Source organism: Pristiophorus japonicus, chromosome 2, assembly GCF_044704955.1.
Source record: "Pristiophorus japonicus isolate sPriJap1 chromosome 2, sPriJap1.hap1, whole genome shotgun sequence".
Lineage (NCBI taxonomy): Eukaryota > Metazoa > Chordata > Chondrichthyes > Pristiophoridae > Pristiophorus > Pristiophorus japonicus.
The window spans coordinates 179,715,624-179,740,957 of NC_091978.1; positions in this window are offsets into that span (position 1 = coordinate 179,715,624).

Here is a 25,334-nt window from a genome sequence, read left to right on the forward strand (position 1 = left end):
TATGAACACGGACTGGGAAGGTGGTGTCCAATTCCGTAAAGCAGCTTTTGCTTTAAACCCAGGGCAGAGGTTCAAGTGGCACACACCAGAATCACACCCATCCCTGAACCTTCCACGATTCACCTCACGGTACAAAACAACCTTAGCCATCTACAACAATATGTCGCCCAATTTGGTATCCCATTGCCCCACTACCTGAGAAACTTACAGCCCTCCTCCAGGCAGTGGATTTGTCTCAAAAACATTTTTACACCATGGAGCAGAAAACTGAAATTCTAGCAGGGGAGATTGCGCAGATTAAACCCCCAGGATGGTGGGATTTGGGAATACGGGCAGACATACCTGCATGGATCCGGGTGGGATCGCATGCTTTAGTAATCGGCCAACTCCTGATTGTAGCTTATCTGCTAGTTACAAGCTGTAAGCTCAGGAGAAAAAGAAAAAGAACGCAGTTCCTCAGGCTACTACACAGCCAGGAGAGCCGTTGCTAAACACTCAAGGTGTGTAAACAAAGCTTGACCGCGACATTTAGGCGGTTTTGTTATTTCCAGGGATAACTGCGTTTTCATACATGGCCCCTGGGGAGTTAGCAGGGCAGGTTTCTTTGTTTTACGTTTGAGACCGAAATGAGACTCAATGTACAATTACTGCTGTAACCTTATGTACATATATGTATGTTGCTGTCGTGTATTGTAACTTGTTGGATTTCTGTGTTTAGTACCGCGTTAAAAGGAATTACGATATATATCGACGGGATCAGTTTAGAGTTAAACTGGGGAAAGTTGGGCAATTTGGGAGACCTAGGGTTTTCTCACCACCCTGAACTTTGACACACTCGAGTGGTGTCTGACTGTGTCAGATGGGGGATTATGTAGGGGAGGACGAAAACCCCCTCATTTTACCCAGAAGGAAAAGGGCTGTGGGATCAGTCTGTGCTGTGAATTGAAACCGATGGAAGGAAAACTTTGGGACACAAGTGAATGGAGACCCCCCCCAGTGTTTGGACTCATAGGAAAGGGAATTTAATTTGGAACTATCTACCAGAAAGTTTGAAATCCTAAAGTGCACATGGAAGAAACTACGAACTTTAATCGAATTTGGGATTTTTTAAAAGGTCTGCAAGAAAAGGGGTGGAGTCAATATCAAAAGGGCCAGTTTGGACATTGGAACTAATCAAATTGTCTGGGAACTGTATACCCTCGAAACTTGCCCCTTGAAAACATTAGCATTTAAACAATGCCACATACATATTCCAACACCTTTTTCATCAGGCATAGAAATATCTGGCTCAGGCCAGACTAGCACAATGGCTACAGGAGGCCAATGCAATCAACACCCACTCAAACCTTGAGTAGATTAAGATCAGTGGGAAAAAAAACCTAAAAACCTCAAACTGCTGCATTTTTCAAAATCAAAAGTCCACCGATGAGAAGAATCGACTTCAGCAGGAGAGGCGGACTGGATAATCTGGCTATAAAAAAAGGGTTTCTGACGTAGTGAAAAAAAGAAGTGATGATTTTCCCTGCCCTCGTGATTCAACAACCACAACCACAAGCCTCTTGACACTGAAGGAAAACCAGTGTCCGAAGACACCGAAGATAGAAGAAACAAACCACCAGACTGCGGAAGGCACAGTAGTGAGTGTAACCTCCGGTCCCCAGAACTCCCAACTCAGTTAGGCCAGGAAAGGTGGGAGGTTGGGCATTGTACTGCTAAACTGGTGTAAAGATTTTCGTTGGGTCCGTTTTAGTGGGATTTGGGGGGATTGTTTTGTTGGTGTATTGCTGTTTGTTGAGTTACACCTTGTCAAATAAATTGGAAGCCTAAAGTTCCTCTTGGAATCACCTTGTCTCAGTTCTATTGTATTACATCTCCTGATCATGAGTCTTATGTCAGAACCGTGTAAGGGAAGCTAGGAGCACCTCGAAAACGCTCAACTGTGTGTCACAGGCTAGGGAAGAAGGGGTTAGGAGTGTTTGACACTCACAGGTGCCTCACAGGCTAGGCATAAGCTGTGGGGACGCACGAGTCTCAAAACCCCCTTCATAAACTGTGGACACAGTCTCTCCAGGGGTGCTCTTGCAGCACTCAGGGTACCTCACAGGCCAGGCATAAGCTGTGAGGGCAGAAGCCCAGAGAGAGATACCCAAGGCACAACAACAACCCTGTGAAAACCCCTTACAATGTATATTGTAAAGAGCTGGGGGTCCCAGCACTAAGCCCTGCGGCACTCCACTAGTCACTGCCTGCCATTCTGAAAAGGACCCTTTTATCCCGACTCTCTGCTTCCTGTCTGCCAACCAGTTCTCTATCCACGTCAGTACATTACCCCCAATACCATGCGCTTTGATTTTGCACAACAATCTCTTGTGCGGGACCTTGTCAAAAGCCTTTTCAAAGTCCAAATACACCACATCCACTGGTTCTCCCTTGTCCACTCTACTAATTACATCCTCAAAAAATTCCAGAAGATTCGTCAAGCATGATTTCCCTTTCATAAATCCATGTTGACTTGGTCCGATCCTGTCACTGCTTTTCAAATGTGCTGCTATTTCATCCTTAATGATTGATTCCAACATTTTCCCCACTACTGATGTCAGGCTAACCGGTCTATAATTACCCGTTTTCTCTCTCCCTTCTTTTTAAAAAAGTGGTGTTACATTAGCTACCCTCCAGTCCATAGAAACTGATCCAGAGTCAATAGACTGTTGGAAAATGATCACCAATGCATCCACTATTTCTTGGCCTACTTCCTTAAGTACTCTGAGATGCAGACGATCAGGCCCCAATCCCATCAATTTCCCTAACACAATTTCCCGCCTAATAAGGATATCCTTCAGTATCTCTTTCTCACTAGACCTACTGTCACCGAGTACAATCAGAAGGTTATTTGACCCTCGCTCCCCTCGTATTTCCGGAAGGTTATTTGAGTCTTCCTTCGTGAAGACAGAAACAAAGTATTTGTTCAATTGGTCTGCTATTTCTTTATTCCCCATTATAAATTCACCTGAATCCGACTGCAAGGGACCTACATTTGTCTTCACTAATCTTTTTCTCTTCACATATTTATAGAAGCTTTTGCAGTCAGTTTTTATGTTCCCTGCAAGCTTCCTCTCGTACTCCATTTCCTCCCTCTTAATTAAACCTTTGCTCTTCCTGTGTTGAATTCTAAATTTCTCCCAGTCCTCAGGCTTTTTGCTTTTTCTAGCCAAATTATATGCCTTTTCCTTGGCTTTAACACTATCCCTAATTTCCCTTGTTAGCCATGGTTGAGCCACCTTCCCCGTTTTACTTTTACTCCAGACAGGGATGTACAATTGCTGAAGTTCATCCATGTAATCTTTAAATGTTTGCCATTGCTTATCCACCATCAACCCTTTAAGTATCCTTTGCCAGACTATTCTAGCCAATTCACGCCTCATACCGTCAAAGTTACCTTTCCTTAAGTTCAGGATCCTAGTTTCCGAATTAACTTTGTCACTCTCCATCTTAATAAAGAATTCTACCATATTATAATCACTCTTCCCCAAGGGGCCTCGAACAACAAGATTGCTAATTAGTCCCTTCTCATTACACATCACCTAGTCTAGGATGGCCAGCTCTCTAGTTGGTTCCTTGACATATTGGTCTTGAAAACCATCCCTAATACACTCCTGGAAATCCTCCTCCACCGCATTGCTACCAGTTTGGTTCGCCCAATCAATATGTAGATTAAAGTCGCCCATGATAACTGCTGTACCTTTATTGCACGCATCCCTAATTTCTTGTTTGATGCTGTCCCCAACCTCACTACTACTGTTTGGTGGTCTGTACACAACTCCCACTAGCGTTTTCTGCCCGTTGGAATTCCGCAGCTCCACCCATACCGATTCCACATTATCCAGGCTAATGTCCCTCCTTACTATTACATTAATTTCCTCTTTAACCAGCAACGCCACCCCGCCTCCTTTTCCTTTCTGTCTATCCTTCCTAAATGCTGAATACCCTTGGATGTTGAGTTCCCAGCCTTGGTCACCCTGGAATCATGTCAGTTAATACTGATCCAGGATTGGATGTCAGATAGTCTGACAGCACAAAGGCAGTGGAGAAATCGAGCGAGATGGTGAAGAGGTAAAGGATCCCCTTTGGAATGAGTGATCATAGCATGATTGAATTTAAAATTCAGATGGAAGTTGAGAAAGTTGGATCTCTAACCAGCGCACTAAGCTTAAATAAAGGAGATTATGAAGGTATGCGGGCAGAATTGGCTAAAGTGGACTGGGAAAATAGATTAAAGTGTAGCACGGTTGATGAACATTTAAGGAGATATTTCATAACTCTCAAGAAAAATATATTCCAGTGAGGAGGAAAGGGTGCAAGAGAAAAGAGAGCTAACTGAAGAAATACAGGATGGTATCCAATTAAAAACAAGGGCATACAAAGTGGCCAAAACTCGTGGGAGGACAGAAGACTGGGAAGCTTTTAAAAGCCAGCAAAGAATGACTAAAAAAATTATTAAGAAAGGGAAGATGGACTATGAAAGTAAACTAGCACAAAATATAAAAACAGATAGCAAGAGTTTCGATAGGTATATAAAAAGGAAACGAGTGGCTAAAGTAAATGTTGGTCCTTTAGAGGACGAGATCGGGGAATTAGTAATGGGGAGCATGGCGATGGCAGAAACGCTGAACAAATATTTTGTATCAGTCTTTACGGTAGAGGACACTAACAATATTCCAACAGTGGATAGTCAAGGGGCTATAGGGGGGGGGGAACTTAACACAATCACAATCACTAAGGAGGTGGTATGCAGTAAGATAATGGGACTAAAGGCAGAGAAATCCCCTGGACTTGATGGCTCGCATCCTAGGGTCTTAAGAGAAGTAGTGACATGGATTGTGGATGCATTGGTTGTAATTTACCAAAATTCCCTGGATTCTGGAGAGGTCCCAGCAGATTAGAAAACTGCAAATGTAATGCCCCTATTTAAAAAAGGAGGCAGACAAAAAGCAGGAAACTATAGACCAGTTAGCCTAACATTTGTGGTTGGGAAAATGTTGGAGTTCATTATTAAAGAAGCAGTAGCAGGACATTTGGAAAAGCAAAATTCGGTCAGGCAGAGTCAGCATGGATTCATGAAGGGGAAATTATGTTTGACAAATTTTCTGGAATTCTTTGACGATGTAACGAACAGGGTGGATAAAGGGGAACCAGTGGATGTGGTGTATTTGGACTTCCAAAGGCATTTGACAAGATGTCACATAAAAGGTTATTGCACAAGATAAAGGTTCACGGGGTTGGGGGTAATATATTAGCATGGATAGAGGATTGGCTAACTAACAGAAAACAGAAAGTCGGGATAAATTCATTCTCGGGTTGGCAACCAGTAACTAGTGGGGTGCCGGAGGGATCAGTGCTGGGGCCCCAACTATTTACAATCTATATTAACGACTTGGAAGAAGGGACTGAGTATAATGTAGACAAGTTTGCTGACAATACAAAGGTGGGAGGAAAAGCAATGTGTGAGCAGGACACAAAAAATCTGCAAAAGCACATAGACAAGCTAAGTGAGTGGGCAAAAATTTGGCAGATGGAGTATAATGTTGGAAAGTGTGAGGTCATGCACTTTGGCAGAAAAAAATCAAAAAGCAAGTTATTATTTAAATGGAGAAAGATTGCAAAGTGCTGCAGTACAGCGGGACCTGGGGGTACCTGTGCATGAAACACAAAAGGATAGTATGCAGGTACAGCAAGTAATCAGGATGGCCAATGGAATCTTGGCCTTTATTGCAAAGGGGATGGATAAAAGCGGAGAAGTCTTGCTACAGCTATACAGGGTATTGGTCACACCTGGAATACTGCGTGCAGTTTTGGTTTCCATATTTACGAAAGGATATACTTGCTTTGGAGGCAGTTCAGAGAAGGTTCACTAGAGTGATTCCGGGGATGAGGGGGTTGACTTATGAGGAAAGGTTGAGTAGGTTGGGACTCTGCTCATTGGAATTCAGAAGAATGAGAGGTGATCTTATCGAAACATAGAAGATTATGAGGGGGCTTGACAAGGTAGATGCAGAGAGGATGTTTCCACTGATGGGGGAGACTAGAACTAGAGGACATGATCTTAGAATATGGGGTCGCCCATTTAAAACAGAGATGAGGAGAAATTTCTTCTCTGAGGGTTGTAAATCTGTGGAATTCGCTGTCTCAGAGAGCTGTGGAAGCTGGGACATTAAATAAATTTAAGACAGAAATAGACAGTTTCTTGAACGATAAGGGGTTATGGGGAGCGGGCAGGGAAGTGGAGCTGAGTCCATGATCAGATCAGCCATGATCTTATTGAATGGCGGAGCAGGCTCGAGGGGCTGTATGGCCTATTCCTGTTCCTATTTCTTATGTTCTTAGTCAAGGTGATTTAGCAGTTTAAAGAGAAAATCACTTCTGAACAAAGTTACCGAATTAGTAACAGAAGTTACACAGGGAATTCAGTGTATCACTGTAAATCAACAGTAATGCTGAGTATTAATTATAGCAGTGATCAGAGTCTGAGATTATTACAATTGGTGAGGTTATTTTCAGGTTGAATCACTAGATGGTTGACAAGATAACAGCAACTTTATCGAATAGCTCAGAGTCTATGTGCGTGATTAGCAATGCTTCCGAGCTTGTCCTTATGCGCAGCATGGCTGAGTTAATCTCCTTCCTTCCCTGGGACACAGCCGTTAGCTTCGACAAGCTGGTGTGGGGGGCTGTCTGTTCCAATTGGATCTTTTGTTCCGGCTGAATCTGCCTTACGCACAAGCAATAGTATCTGAGCTAGCTTCACTTTTAGATACTTGCGCAATTCAGTGACATACTTCTTTCTGCCTGTACCCAGCTGGTGTAGATATTTGATTTGACTTTCACAATCTGTCCTGAATTTACTCATATTTGTAAAAGTACCTTCTGCATATGCTAGATAATTTGGCTTGGTGTCAATTTTGTCTAATTATGCTCCTGTGAAGCATCTTGAAACATTGTATTATGGTAAAGGTGCTATATAAATGCACGTTGTTGTTGTACAGAAAATGACAAGGGAATCTCCTAACTATAAACAGGAAGCACATCTAACAAAGAAATTCAAAGAAAATGTAATAAAGAGTAGCTACCTTTGCTACTCTACTGACTGCAGATGACAGACTGCTACTGTTAATGTTATAGCTGTAACTAACAAGTATTGAAACCTTTTATTTTTATGTTTTAATTTCAAAGAGACTTTTTTTGCATTCAATTAACCAATCAGAGTGACACATTCTGAAAGGTTTTGCCCCTTTTGCCAATCATCTCTGATAAAAGCAGTGTTCCTGTGAATGTCACTGACCCTTTGGAGCAGAGCCTAACCCAAGCACGACAGACTTTGTCAGTGGTTTATAACCTCTACCTATCCATCTTGCATTCCTCGAGGATTTTTTTCTACGCATATATGGAAATGTGATATCTCTATCCCCCTGCATTATTTTACTTCCCTGCATTCAGTTCAACAGCTGAACACCCTTTTGTGGGTGGCTTTTAAGCGATACTCCATTTTCGGCGCCTTTCAGGCAGTTTATAGGGGACGAGGGGTATGGTAGTGTAATAGTTATGTTACTGAAATTATGATCCAGAGTATGCAAACTCAAATCCTACCATGGTAACTTGACAATTTGAATTCAGTTTAAAAAAACTGGAAATAAAAAACTGTTATCAGTTAAAAGTGACCATGAAGCTGTTGGATTGTCGTAAAACCCCAACTGGTTCACAAAATAGGGAAGACACCCTGCTGTCCTTACCCAGTCTGGCCTATATATGATTCTAGTCCCACACCAATGTGGTTGACTCAAAACTGTCCTCTGAAGTGGCCTAGCAAGCAACTTAACTGTATCTAACCACTACCACCACCATCTTCTTAGGCCAACTAAGAATGACTATAAATGTTGGCCTTACCAGCGATGCCCACATCCTAAGAACAAATGAAAAACATTAGGAAAACCTGCCACCCAGAAAATGTGCACTGTTCTCTCATGATGATTTTTGGGGAAGGTGATGAAAGATTTTTCCTTGGGAAATAGTGAATGTGTTACTTGCTGTAAGCATCTGTGTACTTGCTAGTTGACTAATTTGACAATTATCACCTGCGATGGCATAAATGTTCAAAACTGTGGTCATCTTTACAGCCACCAGCAGATCTGTTCCTGCTATCGCTGTTTGCAGGTCGGGCTGGAGGAAGCGGCATAAGTTTTTGAATGCCTTCTTGGTAAAGCATGTATGTCAAAGCCAGATCTATCCCAACATACCCAGTTAGCAATCCCTAGATACAGCTTTAGAATAAGGGCAAGTAAGAGCAGACTCTAGTGTAAGCAAACCTGCCTCTACATTTTCCTCAAATTATCTTTTTCCTCCTCCAGTATTCTGGTGAAAGAAGAGCCTTGAGGGCAATTTGTCTCTTAAGATTTTTGTTTGCTGCAATTAAAATTCTCAGCTTCCAGAACCACTGAGATGAAAAATGCAGGCAAGAAAAGAACAAACTAATGTAAGCAAAAAAACTAAGATGAAAATAAATGCAACAAAAATAAAGGAGAAGCAATTCACTTAAGCACAAATCCAACAAGGTAAATTGCAGCAGGAAAAACTACAAGGGACCATTAAGATAACAAGCTCCCAGAGACCAGAACTTACCTCCCCCAACATTGCCCATGTTTTAAGAGTCTGTAAAGTGCATTCCTTGGAAAGAAAGCTAAGAAATTGTGCCTTCCAGATATTAACTTGCATCATTCTCAAGGATTTAATGAAATTCTTAAACATTTTATGTTGAGCAATTTTAGGCTCCCAATTCTGCAGATTAGAAAATCGCACTACATTACAATTCGGTGAGATACAGACCAAGTTCTAATTTCCCAAAGTTCCTCACCTGACCCATGCTGGCACAATTGGCAAATTGGCTTGAAAAATTGACCTTGGTATCTTTTTGTACATACAAAAAATCATTTCCAGTGTCCTGTCATCTTGATGAATGGTATCTTGGCTTCATGGCTGGAAGCACAGCAACATAAATAGTTGAGTGAAATTTCAACACTAATTCACAATTCTAGTAGAGTGGATCTTGCTCTTGGCTCATTTAGTTTAAGTTGCTACCGACTGAGCTAAGCAGAATAACTAAATCATGTTCAATTTGCTAGGTCATCAAAAATTAATGAACGCAAGGAGAGGGTAATTTATTCTAAATGCTTCATTCCAAATGTTACCTCTCAAATGTATCCCAAAGTGGGAAACACAAAATGCAATGAATAAGCTGCTAAATTAATGTACAACATTACTTTGATCTGAGCATCTAATTCTGAATCAAATTTAATGCAATATTTTGCTAATTTATATTTTAAATTCCCAAAAGATAAAAAAGAGAGATTTTCATCAATTGAAATTTGAAATATATAAAATATTTTTTTCTTCAGGGTGTGTAGCACATTCTTTTAATGTTTTCAGGATTAAAGGGATCAATAATTTCCAGGAGTTAAATGTGCTTTTAACAGATTATATTGCAACAACTATTGTATTCAACCATGCCTCATTATCAGAAAAGACTATCAGTCTAAGATTAACAACAAGCTGTTTCAATTTTATTTACTTAATAATCCTGCTCCATAGTACTGTACACTGGGCTAGACTTTCCATCGGTTTTGCTCCACTCCCGCCCAGTTATCATCCATTTAACCGCTGAGATTTAGTCTAACACCCATATTTCAATAAAAATGGAAACTAACGCCCAATTATCGCCCATTTATCGCCAGCGTTAGTTTCGGCATAAAGTTAATGCTGAGAATTAGCTAAACCTCCCGCCCATATTTTTTTTAAATTATGACGTCATTAATCGTTCACTGCCCAGAAGACTGTTTAGAATGAAAACTAACGTCTAGAAACCGCCCAGAATATCGCCGAGCATTACTTTAAGCATCTCGCCCATATATCACCTAAAAGATCGCTCGCCCAAAAAAATCGCCGAAAAAAAGCTGCATTCACCTGAACTTAACCCAGCGGTATGGATGCCATTTTGTAATTCAGAGGACTTTTCATAAAAGGCTGCTTCAAGTTCATGGGAGTTTTGAATGAATTTGTAAGTGCTTTTAAAGTGGTTTAAAATCTTAACAACCATCTAATCATATTATGGTCAATTTGAATTTTTTATTGAATTTTTGGAGGTTTGAGAAGTTATGAAATGTGTTGTCTGTGAAAGCCTGTCTGTGTAAAAAACTTTGATTTTTCAGGGATGTTTAAAATTATTTTTAAAAAGGCATGTGGATGTTTCTCAACTGGTACTAGTTAATTTGGGATTGGTTTGAATTAATTTGGAGTTATTGAGGTTAATTAGCCTGTTAAAACCAGACTTTCATTATGGCCATGGTAGAATTTTGGTTGGTTTAAATTGTGTGAAAAACCCCATGAGGCAATCACATATATTTGGTATTTTAAAAATAAATATTTCTGACCAATTTCAAGGACGTGTGATTAGTGGAGAAAAAGGGAGTAGGGAATCATTGTAATGTGCAAGCTATTGGTATGTGTGGTGTTGCTTTACAGGTTGTTGGTACCATTGTCATGTGTTTGTCGAACTTTAGTAATGCGAAAAAAGGAAGGTAACTCTCTGCACCGGACTTCAGAAAGGAACACCTCTTTGCAGAGTTGAATGTAAATATTTTGAGCATTTTAAAATTTTAAGAACATTTTAAGTTTTGAATTTGAGTGGATGTTTCCCTCAGTAACAAAAAGGGGATCAGAATTGATGAATTAGCCCATTGGGTTGGCAGGAAAGCCACAATGGATGTTCTTTTTCTTTTTTTTTCAGCAGGAGTGCTGATTACAGAAAGAGGACCATTAATATGGAAATTATCTCAAGGTGTTACCAAACTTGAACTTTGAGAGGGCAGCAGTGGTCATAAAAAGGTGTTATGTAAAGATGTGAATAACTGAAGAAGGACCTGTGAGGGGGAGGCCCCCACAAAGCAAAATAATTTTCTTTCATTTTTTGTATTAATAGGAGCTAATCAAGCCAAGGATATGAGATGAGGATAAGCATGTGGATGGCCATTATTATTAAAGGATTGGGAGACAGGGGAAAAAAACTAATGCATCCACAGAGTGGGAGAAACTGGGTAATAGTTCTAACAGGGGAATCACAGCAACAAAAGAAGGGGCAAAATTGTGTTGGGAAAAGTGGTGGAAGGAGGAACAAGTGATTGCATCTGTGTGGGTTTGAGGCCCAATGTCTGCATGGGTTCGAGTCCCAGCATCTGTGTGCGTTTGAGGCCCAATGCCTTGTCTGTGTGGGTTTGAGGCCCAATGTCTTGTCTGTGTGGATTTGAGGCCCAATGTCTTGTCTATGTGGGTTTGAGGCCCAATGTCTGCATGGGTTCGAGTCCCAGCGTCTGTGTGGGTTTGAGGCCCAATGCCTCGTCTGTGTGGGTTTGAGGCCCAATACCTCATCTGTGTGGGTTTGAGGCCCAATGTCTCGTCTCTGTGGGTTTGAGGTCCAATGTCTGTGTGGGTTCGAGTCCCACCATCTGTGTGGTTTTGAGTCCCAATGTCTGTGTGGTCCCAGATCCTCCAAACACAGTCAATGCTACCGAGCTACTAGCGCACGAAAAGAAGCCCCGACCATCAGCCCCAAAGACACGGGATAAAGAGGTTAAGTGTTCCATTATGACACTCGGACCTGGCAACAGGGAAATGTTGTATCATTCTGTATATTACGAAGTAGCGTTGGTTATTCTAAATTTAACAGAATTACAATTACCCCGGTGGTGCCCACCAGAAACGGAAAAGTTATATGAAAAATTGTTAAAGGAAATGTTCAAACAATTCTATCAAAAGAATTACGGGGACAAGAGTCAGGGGGAAGTGTACAGACCGAAAAGGAAAAGGGGGCTAATTAGTGATGGAGCTACAGCATTTAATACTGGGACTACGCTGGTAAATAGTGTGGACAACACACACTTGCAAGTCCAAGTGATTACCTTAAGGGACCAGTTAAAGAAAATACTGGAGGAGAGTGGCGACATAGAGGGTAACGAAATACAGGAGGACCAGGCAATGACAATTCATTTGAAAGAGATAGTAGCTGAGGTGGAAAAACACGCTCAGGCCATCAATACTTTAATCAAGGAGGGTAGAAACGCGTCAGATCAAGCTGCTCAGAATGACGTGTGTGTCATGTATGGAGCTTGGTTGTTAAATGAAGGATGCAGTAATTTAGAGGATTTAAAACAAGGCCATGTACCGTCATGAGTCAGTAACAAGCATCTAAAAGCATTGAGAGTGTCTATAACAACCTCTTGAATTCGTGCCAGCTACGGTTAGCCTCCAAAGCATATCCAGTCTCAGTCAAATGTGGTTAAAGTAAACAATCCATAATGGGGATAGTGCTTCGAATACCATTGTTGGATCAGTCACAATGACCCGTACCGGTATATTGGGCCGGAAACATTGGGGTAATTCAGAATGGGGTGCATATGAAGCATCATAAAACCCCGCAGTATGTGGTAAAATTAGGAGACTCAATAACCGGTGCTAGTCTGGAGGGATGCCAGAGAGGGGGTACACATGTGATATTATGCCCCTATCATCTGAACCCTTTCAACCAGCCGGTATGTGGGTTCAGGTACGAGGATGGGCAGCCTATAAGCTGTATCATGGAAGTGATGGCTCACGACCATGTCCCACCACAGGTTGCGTATAAGGGAAACGGGACATACTGTGTCAGCACCAGTTAAAGTCGGTACAGAATACACCAGGACACTTGGTGCCCAGTGAGGGATTCTACCCTTTGTTTCAAACCCCAGGTAGAGACATAATAGCACAAAAAAGGGTAATTCCTATCTCAGACCACAAACACATAAGTATCATAGTCAACAGTACTTTACTGAACCTCCAGGAATACATATTGCGTTGTGAATATGATATTTCACCGTTATCCAAACATTTGACTGAACTATTAAAGAACATCGAGCTGTCCCACAAACATTATTACAGATTACATCAGGAGGATGATAAAGGGGAGAAATCAAGGAAATGATGGCCCCTCCACGATGGAATCTGGGACTCAATATTGAAATCCCCCCCTGGGTTCGAATCGTATCGCACTCATTAGTAATTGTACAGTTGATAATAGTGTTGTATCTATTTGTCCTGTCCTGTAAATTAAAGAAAAGGACGAGGGAAGGGAATCTGGAAGGTTTATTAAAGTAAACCCAGGCTGAAGTGTTTGTAAAAAGGTATAAACCGAAGTCAGATTAAGGCCAAACATGGGTTTGTTGTAAGAAACACTGTTGTATTGGAAAAACATTAGGTTTTGTGTGTAAAAAGAAATGTAATGGGGAGATTTGACTGGAGGCTGCAATCACCCAAAACGCTTGTGAAAAACATGATGCTGAGAAATGTCTCTGAGTTTATTATAAGAGACATTAAAAGGAGGGAGTTAAGATACACCTATTTTTCTTGAAACAAGGCACAGGAAGAGGCCACAAACAATCTGTTTTAAAGTAAAACAAATTGTGGGACTACCTGGGAGGGAAACAGGCACCAGCCTGAGGCAAGTGGTGACTCATCACTCATTAAAAGTAGTCTATATTGATCAAAGATAATAATTGGTTATGCATACAGACAAAGATATTTGATACCCCAGTCTGCAAGAAGCAGGAGTAAAAAGGACCCTATGGAATGCAAAATTTGGATAACAGAGTATTTAGCATAAGGAATTATCTTTTGCATTGTCGACTCCATGTGCAAATTAGTAGCCATTCAAACACATCACCACAGCCAGTTAAACAAATCACCACATCAATAATCAGATCCAAGAAGCAAGAAACTTATTCATACCTGGATATAAATATGTGGGCTAGAAGCAGCTCAGCACAAGAAGGACCAGCAACACAGGAAGAAACAACAAGGAGACATGGAAGGAAAGGAACAGAAGCTGCAGAGAACGGCCAGAAGATGAATCAACAGGTCATGGAATCAACGACCATGAATCTCTGGTGATTCTATGTCTAAAGTCAAATTTCTCTCAGAAGTCTAGTCCTGTAGCTTTAGTAGGTTTTTATTGCGTAATAAAACTGACACTGGTTCAGCCTAAATTTTGTGCCACGTGTTGTCCTTTCCCATTATAAGTTCTGAGGTCTAAGAATCAGAGTAGAGTGAAAAACAAACACCCTACATTACTGACAGATATCACATTATTATTATTACTATTACACAACACAACACAACATAACACACACAGCACACAGACAATCCCCAATTAGTCATCCCATGCTAATCATCGTCAATGTTAATGTTATATGCTAATATGCTTCGTATGCAATTAAATGCATGGTTATATCTACCATCTGAGATGAACTTGAATAAGACTGAAGTTAGGATTAAATACATGACACCAAGATTACAAGCCTAATGACAAACCTGCAGATCTACATTTAAAATAAGCATTGCATCATCACAACTTATTATATAAATAAATTTAAAACTTACTCTGCCGGAACCTACAAGGTCGTTCCAGCACTTGCGGCACTGGTTTGGCTCTTTTACGTCGTGCGAAGACACTGACACTACCTCTGCAATTTCAGCCCATATTCACTGGTATACCCAGGGGGGTGGTTTCCCATGACCACCTAAGGTCAAGTGGGCCCATCTATTCTCCACCTCAGAGACCAGGGCAACATTGGCCTCCTTGGCGAAGCGCTTTGTATGCTGCCATCCTCCAATCTCCTCTTCCAATTGGGCCCCATCCTCCCTCCACTATTCAGCTTCCTCAACTATTTCAGTCTTCAAATTGAAAACTCTGGGAGTAATAATTCAATAAATCAATAATTCCACCTCTCTCGAATCAATACAAGCTTCCACCTCTCTCTCTCTCTCTCTCCTCTCACTCTCATCTACACGATGACCCCTGACCTCCCGAAACATGGGAAGAGGCCGTTGCTATGGACGCCGGCCTTGCACAATGGAATAAGTCGCTAACGCCCGTTTCACACCGCTACGACTAACACCCAAATTAAAAAGTGGAAACTAGCGAGTGTTAAAATGGGCAATATTTCGGTGATCAGGAAAACAAATATAATCGCTAACGCCAGAAATACCGTTCACTTTTGGGTGATCTGGACTCTAATGCAAAGTCTAGCACTGTATTTTAAGAGTATGCAGTGATTTATAACATGATTTTCTTTAGATAAAAGAAAAAAGAAAGACTTGCATTTATATAGAAACGTAAGGCTAGAACCACCACTTTTGTGCTTATTGCCCAAAAATAGGTGATATTTCTGGCATGGCCGGTAAAAAAGGGTTTTCAGATCACCGGCTTCTTGCCCATTCTCAAAACACCTAGATTACATTTTTGAAAATGGGCATTACCGCAAACGATATCAAATGGGCAGTAGCGTTAAATTTTTTTGACCTTCTGCCGTAAAGTGTGGCCGTCCTTAGCAACGGCATGGCAACGCTCGATTCCTGTGATTCTGGAGGTCAAGGGTCACCATGACATGCGCAGAAGAGGAGACAGAGAGAGGGGGAGCTCAGAGGGACTGAAGGCATGGCTGGGTGTGGTGTGGCTGCTTTGGGAGGAAGGAGGGAGACTTTGGAGCTTCACAGCAAGTAGGCAAATAAAAATTAGCTTTTACCAGCCACATATTTGACCGAATTTTCCCTATAATGGAGGGAGAGGAGGAGGCATCACAGCACGCTGTGGAGACTGACTCTGGAGAGAGCAGTGAGGTGGGAGAGGAGCACATTGGAGGGCGCAAAAGAGGGAGGAGGTTCTTGGACGGGGCAAATGCCTTCCTCCTGCAGGAGGTCGAGTTACGCTAGGATGATTTGACACAGCGAGGGCATGGGAAGCCCACCCCAAATGCCTACCAGAGGATATGGACCGAGGTAGCAGAGGTGGTTTCGTCGGTGACCAACGAGGTTTGTGAGGGCAACCAATGCCGCAAACGATGGAACGACCTTGTGGGATCCGCAAGAGCAAGTATTACATTGAATTACATGTACTTATGTATTTATATAATTTGATTTGTAACAGTCATGAGTGACTATCAACAGATGTGAGGTCTGGCACTTTTACCGGGAATGTTTTATTCAAAGCCTGCGGTCACAGTGTACGTCTTTAGGTAAAGAATGATAATAATCATAATAATCATGATTACATCTGTCGGTTATGTGTTGTATCAGTCTCTGTGACAGTACCTAGCAATGATATCATGCAAGGATCTCATGCCATGTCGTCTTGTCACCTTTTACAAAAGAAGCTATCGACAATGAGGTCCGTGCAGAGGCGAATGGGTGGGGGGCCACCAGTCCCCAACGACATCACTGACTTGGAGGAGCGAGAGCTAGCACCCGTGGGGAAGCACCCCCGGACAGCCACAGAAGCATCTGTAGACCCTGAAGTGATGCCACGTGAGTAAAGCTTACACCATTGCGTGATGTAAATCAATAGATGTCACACCAACTCATATCCGACCAACCATATATGATAGGTGATTTCTAAAAATGTCGTAGAAATAATGCAGGCCTAATGAAAATCATTGTAATGCACAATGTGTTGATGGTCCTGAAATGTGATGTCTGCAAAGATTTTGAGAGCAGTGGTGCTTTTGTCGTGCATATGCTGTGTGTAGCGCTGGACTCACCTTGTGATCCCAGCACCCCCTTCTCCTCTAATAACCTCATTTGCATTTTGCAGTTCAGCCAGCAGTGCGGCCCCAAGTAAGACCACAGAGACCAGAAGGTGGGGGCGCGGGGCAGGAGTCGGCGGACGATCCTACATCTGGTGCTGAGGAGCTCCGATTGTCGCTCGTCAATCCGCTGGGTCTGATCTCAACGGATGAGAGCGTAGACTGCAAAGAACCTGCATCACCGCGCTCCAGAAGCCATTCCACCCCAAGGCCATCTAGTGGTCCTCCGGTCATTCCCGCCTCCACTCTGGAGATGCTGGCCTCAATCACCTCTCCAGAGGGCACCCTATTTGTTGCCAGGACGGCGTCGACCCCGCGGAGGTCTCGTCGATGAGACAGGTCTGTTCCACGAGCGCCACATGACAGCAGAGAGATGGTACAGTTGTTCAGTAGGACTGTAGACATTGGTGACCAGCTCATCGAAGCATTGGGGGGCATATCCTGACACCTGGCCACCATGACCGTGTACATTCCATGCGTGGCAGAGTCCCTGGATGCGATAGCCAGGAACACTGCTGCCACAGGCCTCCCAGTGGTCCCCAAGTGCAGCACTCCACCCCTAGGTTCCACACCACCACTGCAAACGACAAATGAGTGCAAGGACCAAGATCCTGCTTCTTGCCCCCTCGGCACCCCCCACTCCCGTATCCGTGCAACCAACGCATCTGCCTTTATCCCCTCCAATGAGGCACCACTTGAGGAGCTCCTTTGCCAGGCAGCGTGAAGCATGAAGGGGAAGTGGTCGAGGTGAGGAGAAGAAAGAGAGGGGGGTTGGAAAGTGAGGTGCATGTGTGCAGGTGATGGCTGTGTTATGTCTCCAACTGGGTGTATGCAATTTGTTGTAATGTATGGAGGCTGCGGACCACGGTCCTGCTTTGCCTTTGTATCCTGTATTGGTGGACATGTTGAACATGTGATTTATGTCAATGGTGGTAAAAGTGGGGTTTGGGCAGGGGTTGGGTGTTATTGGCTGTGATACTTAAGATTTCAGACCAATGTTGTATCAAACTTTTGTTATTGAACTTAACCTTGTTGAGCATTGTCTCAGATAGCTGGGCTGTTACACACTGGTGATTCCTTACCATGAAAGGGTTAAATACCACTTAACATCAATCAACGTAAACTTTAACTGGAACCAAGGTGATAGGCGCCATTGATGTCTGAGCTGCACACACACAGCAGTGTGTCAGCGTTGTCACTCACATCTGCGCTCTTCCAGGCAAATCTTTCCGATATCAGCTCCTCACATAAGAGTGGGATTTAACAAATGCCAGCCATACCGCTGACATTCATCCCAGTTCGTTTCACTTTCTGTGGGTGTTTTTTTGAGTAAATTATATTGTGGGCGATATGTGTGCGAGATGGTGAAATTGACGATGCACGCTCCCCTTGGCCGCTAGTTTGGGTAAATATGCTCTTTACGACAAAAAACAGTGAGCGGGCGTTAATATTGAATCTCGGCGTTAATTCCGTGCGGAAAGTAACGTTGGGCAATATTATGGTCGTTGAATTCACCCATTCTGCTGATTCCGCCCAAAAAAAGTGGACGGGCGGTAATATTTTTCTCGGCGTTAAGCACATTGGGAAAATAACGCTTGGCAATAAGTCTCCTAAAATAGCCTGTCATTTTCCATTTTGTACCAAAATGGGCGATATCTGGGTGTTATGTCATTTCAGCGGTAAAATGGGCATTAAGTGGGCGTTAAACATGCAAAAAAAGTGGAGGTTCTAGCCGATGGAAACATAGAAATTTACAGCACAGAATAAGGCCATTTTGGCCCATCGCATCCGCGCCAGCCGACAAAGAGCCGCAAGGCCCTTGGTCAGCAGCCCTAAAGGTTACATATAAACCTATGAACAATGACGGAAAGGCAAAAAGCACCCAACCCAATCAGTCCACCTCACACAACTGCGAGACCCCTTATATTGAAACATTCTACACTCCACCCCAACCAGAGCCATGTGATCTCCTGGGAGAAGCAAAAACCAGATAAAAACCCAGGCCAATTTCGGGAGAAAAAATCTGGGAAAATTATTCTCCGACCCATCCAGGCGATCAAAACTACTCCAGGCGATCACGCTGGCTGTTTTCTATTCTCTGCAGTATTTACCATTATATCTGCTCTGTCCAACAAAAGGTCATCCAGTCTAATTACCAATTACCAATTACCAGCTCGAGGTCCGTAAACCTGCACTTTAAGTGCCCATCTAACCATCTCTTAAAAGGGGTGAGGGTTCTTGCATCCACCACTCTTCCAGGCAACGAGTTCTAGATCCCCACATCCCTCTGCGTAAACATAGAAACATAGAAACATAGAAAATAGGTGCAGGAGCAGGCCATTCAGCCCTTCTAGCCTGCACCGCCATTCAATGAGTTCATGGCTGAACATGAAACTTCAGTATCCCCTTCCTGCTTTCTCGCCATACCCCTTGATCCCCCGAGTAGTAAGGACTTCATCTAACTCCCTTTTGAATATATTTAGTGAATTGGCCTCAACTACTTTCTGTGGTAGAGAATTCCACAGGTTCACCACTCTCTGGGTGAAGAAGTTTCTCCTCATCTCGGTCCTAAATGGCTTACCCCTTATCCTTAGACTGTGACCCCTGGTTCTGGACTTCCCCAACATTGGGAACATTCTTCCTGCATCCAACCTTTCCAAACCCGTCAGAATTTTAAACGTTTCTATGAGGTCCCCTCTCACTCTTCTGAACTCCAGTGAATACAAGCCCAGTTGATCCAGTCTTTCTTGATAGGTCAGTCCCACCATCCCGGGTATCAGTCTGGTGAATCGTCGCTGCACTCCCTCAATAGCAAGAACGTCCATCCTCAAGTTAGGAGAACAAAACTGTACACAATACTCCAGGTGTGGCCTCACCAAGGCCCTGTACAACTGTAGCAACACCTCCCTGCCTCTGTACTCAAATCCCCTAGCTATGAAGGCCAACATGCCATTTGCATTCTTAACCGCCTGCTGTACCTGCATGCCAACCTTCAATGACTGATGTACCATGACACCCAGGTCTCGCTGCACCTTCCCCCTTCCTAATCTGTCACCATTCAGATAATAGTCTGTCTCTCTGTTTTTACCACCAAAGTGGATAACCTCACATTTATCCACATTATACTTCATCTGCCACGCATTTGCCCACTCACCTAACCTATCCAAGTCATTCTGCAGCCTCATAGCATCCTCCTCGCAGCTCACACTGCCACCCAACTTAGTGTCATCCGCAAATTTGGATATACTACATTTAATCCCCTCGTTTAAATCATTAATGTACAATGTAAACAGCTGGGGCCCCAGCACAGAACCTTGCAGTACCCCACTAGTCACTGCCTGCCATTCTGAAAAGTACCCATTTACTCCTACTCTTTGCTTCCTGTCTGACAACCAGTTCTCAATCCAGGTCAGCACACTACCCCCAATCCCATGTGCTTTAACTTTGCACATTAATCTCCTGTGTGGGACCTTGTCGAAAGCCTTCTGAAAGTCCAAATATACCACATCAACTGGTTCTCCTTTGTCCACTTTACTGGAAACATCCTCAAAAAATTCCAGAAGATTTGTCAAGCATGATTTCCCTTTCATGAATCCATGCTGACTTGAACCTATCATGTCACCTCTTTCCAAATGTGCTGCTATGACATCCTTGATTATTGATTCCATCATTTTAGCCACTACCGATGTCAGGCTGACCGGTCTACAATTCTCTGTTTTCTCTCTTCCTCCTTTTTTAAAAAGTGGGGTTACATTGGCTACCCTCCACTCCATGGGAACTGATCCAGAGTCGATGGAATGTTGAAAAATGACTGTCAATGCATCCGCTATTTCCAAGGCCACCTCCTTAAGTACTCTGGGATGCAGTCCATCAGGCCCTGGGGAATTATCGGCCTTCAATCCCATCAATTTCCCCAACACAATTTCCCGACTAATAAAGATTTCCCTCAGTTCCTCCTCCTTACTAGACCCTCTGACCCCTTTTATATCCGGAAGGTTGTTTGTGTCCTCCTTAGTGAATACTGAACCAAAGTACTTGTTCAATTGGTCTGCCATTTCTTTGTTCCCCGTTATGACTTCCCCTGATTCTGACTGCAGGGGACCTACGTTTGGCTTTACTAACCTTTTTCTCTTTACATACCTATAGAAACTTTTGCAATGCGCCTTAATGTTCCCTGCAAGCTTCTTCTCGTACTCCATTTTCCCTGCCCTAATCAAACCCTTTGTCCTCCTCTGCTGAGTTCTAAATTTCTCCCAGTCCCCAGGTTCGCTGCTATTTCTGGCCAATTTGTATGCCACTTCCTTGGCTTTAATACTATCCCTGATTTCCCTTGATAGCCACGGTTGAGCCACCTTCCCTTTTTTATTTTTACGCCAGACAGGAATGTACAATTGTTGTAATTCATCCATGCGGTCTCTAAATGTCTGCCATTGCCCATCCACAGTCAACCCCTTAAGTATCATTCGCCAATCTATCTTAGCCAATTCACGCCTCATACCTTCAAAGTTACCCTTCTTTAAGTTCTGGACCATGGTCTCTGAATTAACTGTTTCATTCTCCATCCTAATGCAGAATTCCACCATATTATGGTCACTCTTCCCCAAGGGGCCTCACACAATGAGATTGTTAATTAATCCTCTCTCATTACACAACACCCAGTCTAAGATGGCCTCCCCCCTAGTTGGTTCCTCGACATATTGGTCTAGAAAACCATCCCTTATGCACTCCAGGAAATCCTCCTCCACCGTATTGCTTCCAGTTTGGCTAGCCCAATCTATGTGCATATTAAAGTCACCCATTATAACTGCTGCACCTTTATTGCATGCACTCCTAATTTCCTGTTTGATGCCCTCCCCAACATCACTACTACTGTTTGGAGGTCTGTACACAACTCCCACTGACATTTTTAAAGAAGCCCCCCCCCTCAAATCCCCCCTAAACCTTCCATCAACATGTTGAAACTATGCCCCCTCATTATAGACCCCTCCACCAATGGAAATAGATCCTTACTACCTACTATGTCCAGGCCCCTCAATATTTTGTACATCTCAATGAAGTCTCCTCTCACTCTCCTCTGTTCCAATGAGAACAAACCCAGCCTATCCAATCTGTCCTCATAACTAAGATTCTCCATTCCAGGCAGCATCCTAGTAAATTTCCTTTGCACCCGCTCTGGTGCAATCATGTCCTTCCTATAATTCGGTGACCAGAACTGCACGCAGTACTCCAGTTGTGGCCTAACCAAACTATTATACAATTTAAGCATAACCTCCCTGCTCTTATATTCTATGCCTTGGCCAATAAAGGCAAGCATTCCGTATGCCTTCTTAACCACCTTATCCACCTGCCCTGCTACTTTCAGGGATCTGTGGACAAGCACTCCAAGGTCCCTTTTTTCATCTACACTTTTAAGGGCCTACCACCTAATGTATATACCCTTTCCTTATTAGCCCTCCCAAAGTGCATCACCTCACACTTCTCCGAATTAAATTCCATTTGCCACTGCTCTTCCCACCTGACCAGTAGATTGATATCCTCCTGCAGCCCATGACTTTCCTCTTCATTATCAACCACACAGCTAATTTTAGTGTTGTCTGCAAACTTTTTAATCGTATTCCCTATATTCAAATCTAAATCGTTGATATATACCACAAATAGCAAGGGACCCAATACTGAGCCCTGTGGAACCCCACTGGAAACATCCTTCCAGTTACAAAAACATCCATCAATCATTACCCTTTGCTTCCTACCTCCAAGCCAATTTTGGATCCAACTTGCCACTTTGCCCTGTACCTCATGGGCTTTAACCTTCATGACCAGTCTACCATGTGGGACCTTATCAAAAGCTTTGCTAAAGTCCTTATAGACTACATCGTACACACTACCCTCATCGACCCTCTTGGTTACCTCCTCAAAAAATTCAATCAGGTTAGTCAAACACGATCTTCCCTTAACAAATCCCTGCTGACTGCCCCTAATTAATCCTTGTCTTTCCAAATGTAGATTTATCCTGTCTTTCAGGATTTTTTCCAATAATGTTTCCACCACTGAGGTTAGGCTGACAGGCCTGTGATTACTTGGCCTATCCCTTTCTCCCTTCTTAAACAAGGGTACTACATTAGCAGTGTTCCAGTCCTCCAGCATCAGGCCCGATCCAAAGAGGACTGGAAAATGATGGTCAAGGCCTCTGCTATTTCCACTTTTACTTCGCTCAACAGCCTGGGATGCATTTCATCCAGGCCTGGGGAATTATCTACTTTCAAAGCTGCTAAATCCCTTAATACTTTCTCTCTCACTATATTTATTTCATCCAGAATATCACACTCCTCCTTGATAGCAGTATCTGCATTGTCCCTTTCCTTTGTGAAAACAGATGCAAAGTATTCGTTAAGAACACTATCAACATCTACTGCCACCACACAAAGATTACCCTCATGGTCTCTAATAGGCCCTACCCTTTCTTTAGTTATCCTCTTACTCTTAATATATTTATCGATCACCTTAGGGTTTTCCTTAATTTTACTGGCCAAGAATTTCTCATGCTCTCTCTTAGCATTCCTTTTAAATTTTTATATTGAGTCTTTCACGACCACAGGACATTCCAAAGAGCTTTATAACCAATTAAATATTTTCAAATGTAGTCAAAATTGTAACATACAGACCATGCAGTCTGCTCCTGCTCCTAATTCTTATGGGCTAGAATTTCCAATGGCTTACTGCCCGGTTTCTGGGCGGTTTTGCCCATTGTGTGCGATAAGCAGGTAAACGAAAAATTCCCTATCTGAGTTACACCGGCGGTTTCGAGGTACTGATGGGGAACGGACCACCGGCGTGTACCGTCCTCAGATCGCCCTGGTGTGATATTTGGGTCAGCGGTGACCTGTGGGTAAGTATGAAAAAAAACGCCCACAAGAATCAGCGGAGCTGGGCTGTAGGTGTGTAGCTCTGCAAGAAAAAGGTTAGTAATTGGTTTTTTACTCATTTAAAAAAAAAATCTGTTGTGGTGATTTAGTTTAAAAGTGTCTTGAGAATGTTTTCATGATTTTTTATGTGATGTTTTTTGAAAAATGAATTTTAGTGTTTTTCTGCTGCTTGGCCCAACCCGCAGCCTCGGGGTAAATTTTTAGTGATTTTTAAAATTTATCCACCTGAGAGAGCAGATGAGCCCCTTCATTTTTAACGTCTCATCTGAAAGACGGCACCTCCGACAACGCTGCACTCCCTCAGTACTGCACTGGAGTACTGACTTGTGTATCAGTATTTCATAATCTTTTCATCAGTTTACCCCAATTCAATCAACAATAGATAGTAAACAGTTTATCTTCACCAATGCTATACAAATAATTGTAGTGTTTTGAAAAGGATGACACTTTTCAAGGGAGGTCTGTGGTAAAAATCCTCACAGCTTACTATCACATAATTTGTTTTGAGCGGCCAATGGATTACATCATGAATATGGATGAGATAATGAAAATCTAACATTATCAAAAGGTCAATAGTTCTACTGCAACGGCATTGATATTTGATCATTTCTTTTTGATACTCCTGAAAATGTATTCTTCATTTAACTTTTCAGCCTTCAAATCCATGTCCTTCCACGGCAAAATTTTTTTGAAAAGCAAAGACCTTGGGACTGTGATAGTGTTAATCTTCATTGCAATGCATACTTTCACTTAAATTCCATTTCATGCTCAATTGCTTGTGGTCAATTGCAATTATTTCAGCAATGACTAAAGAACAGATAAAACATTTCAGTGTTTAAAGTCATTGCGATTACATGCACCACCCTTATAGACAATGCTGCTTTTTACTGGGGCTCAAGTCAAAAGATATCATCAAATGATTAATCTTTCTAAATAATATAGTTTCTTTAAAGTAAGCAAACATGGATGACAGTGATCTATGTGGGATCAGATATCTACTATAATTGCAATGGACTTTGTCAAGCAAGCTAGACTGGGTGATCGTATGATGGTCATAACCTGGAGATTGTGTCCTATTCTTGGAACAGACAATCAAAGAGACTGCATAGGGTGGGGAATTATATCAGATTATAGTCAGCTACAAAGTTTAGTATCAAAGTCGTCTTTAAAGTTTCTTTTAAAATTCAACATGATTTCTGAGTTCTTTTTGCTGCTTGCCATTCATTGAGTTACCATATGCACACATTGCAAAGAACACAAGCTAGATGGGGAAAGAAATCATAGTTGATATGAAGTGGTAAAAGTTGGATATTTCTCAAGTCAGTACATTCAAAGGACCTGCAACAATATTACAGCAATTACATTCACATGACAATTAATACTGAAAAATATGATTGAAGCCTGGATACGGAAGTAATACATGTCATAATGCATGCCAAATGCAAGGATCTGGAAGCAACAGTGGTAACAGCATTTTTAATTTCACTGTATTCCTCAAAATGTTGAGGCCTAGCTTCTATGAAACAGCAGATCTCTAATTTAAAAAAATAGCACAACAAGAAAAATGGTTACCACCCCCCGCTCTAAGTTCATCCAGGAAGTGTTATAGCTGAGGAAACCGAAACCCAGTTAGAGCTGGTTGAGCTGAGTTTAGCTGGGCTGCCGGTAAGTGAGCTATAATTAGCTTCAGAAAAACTAA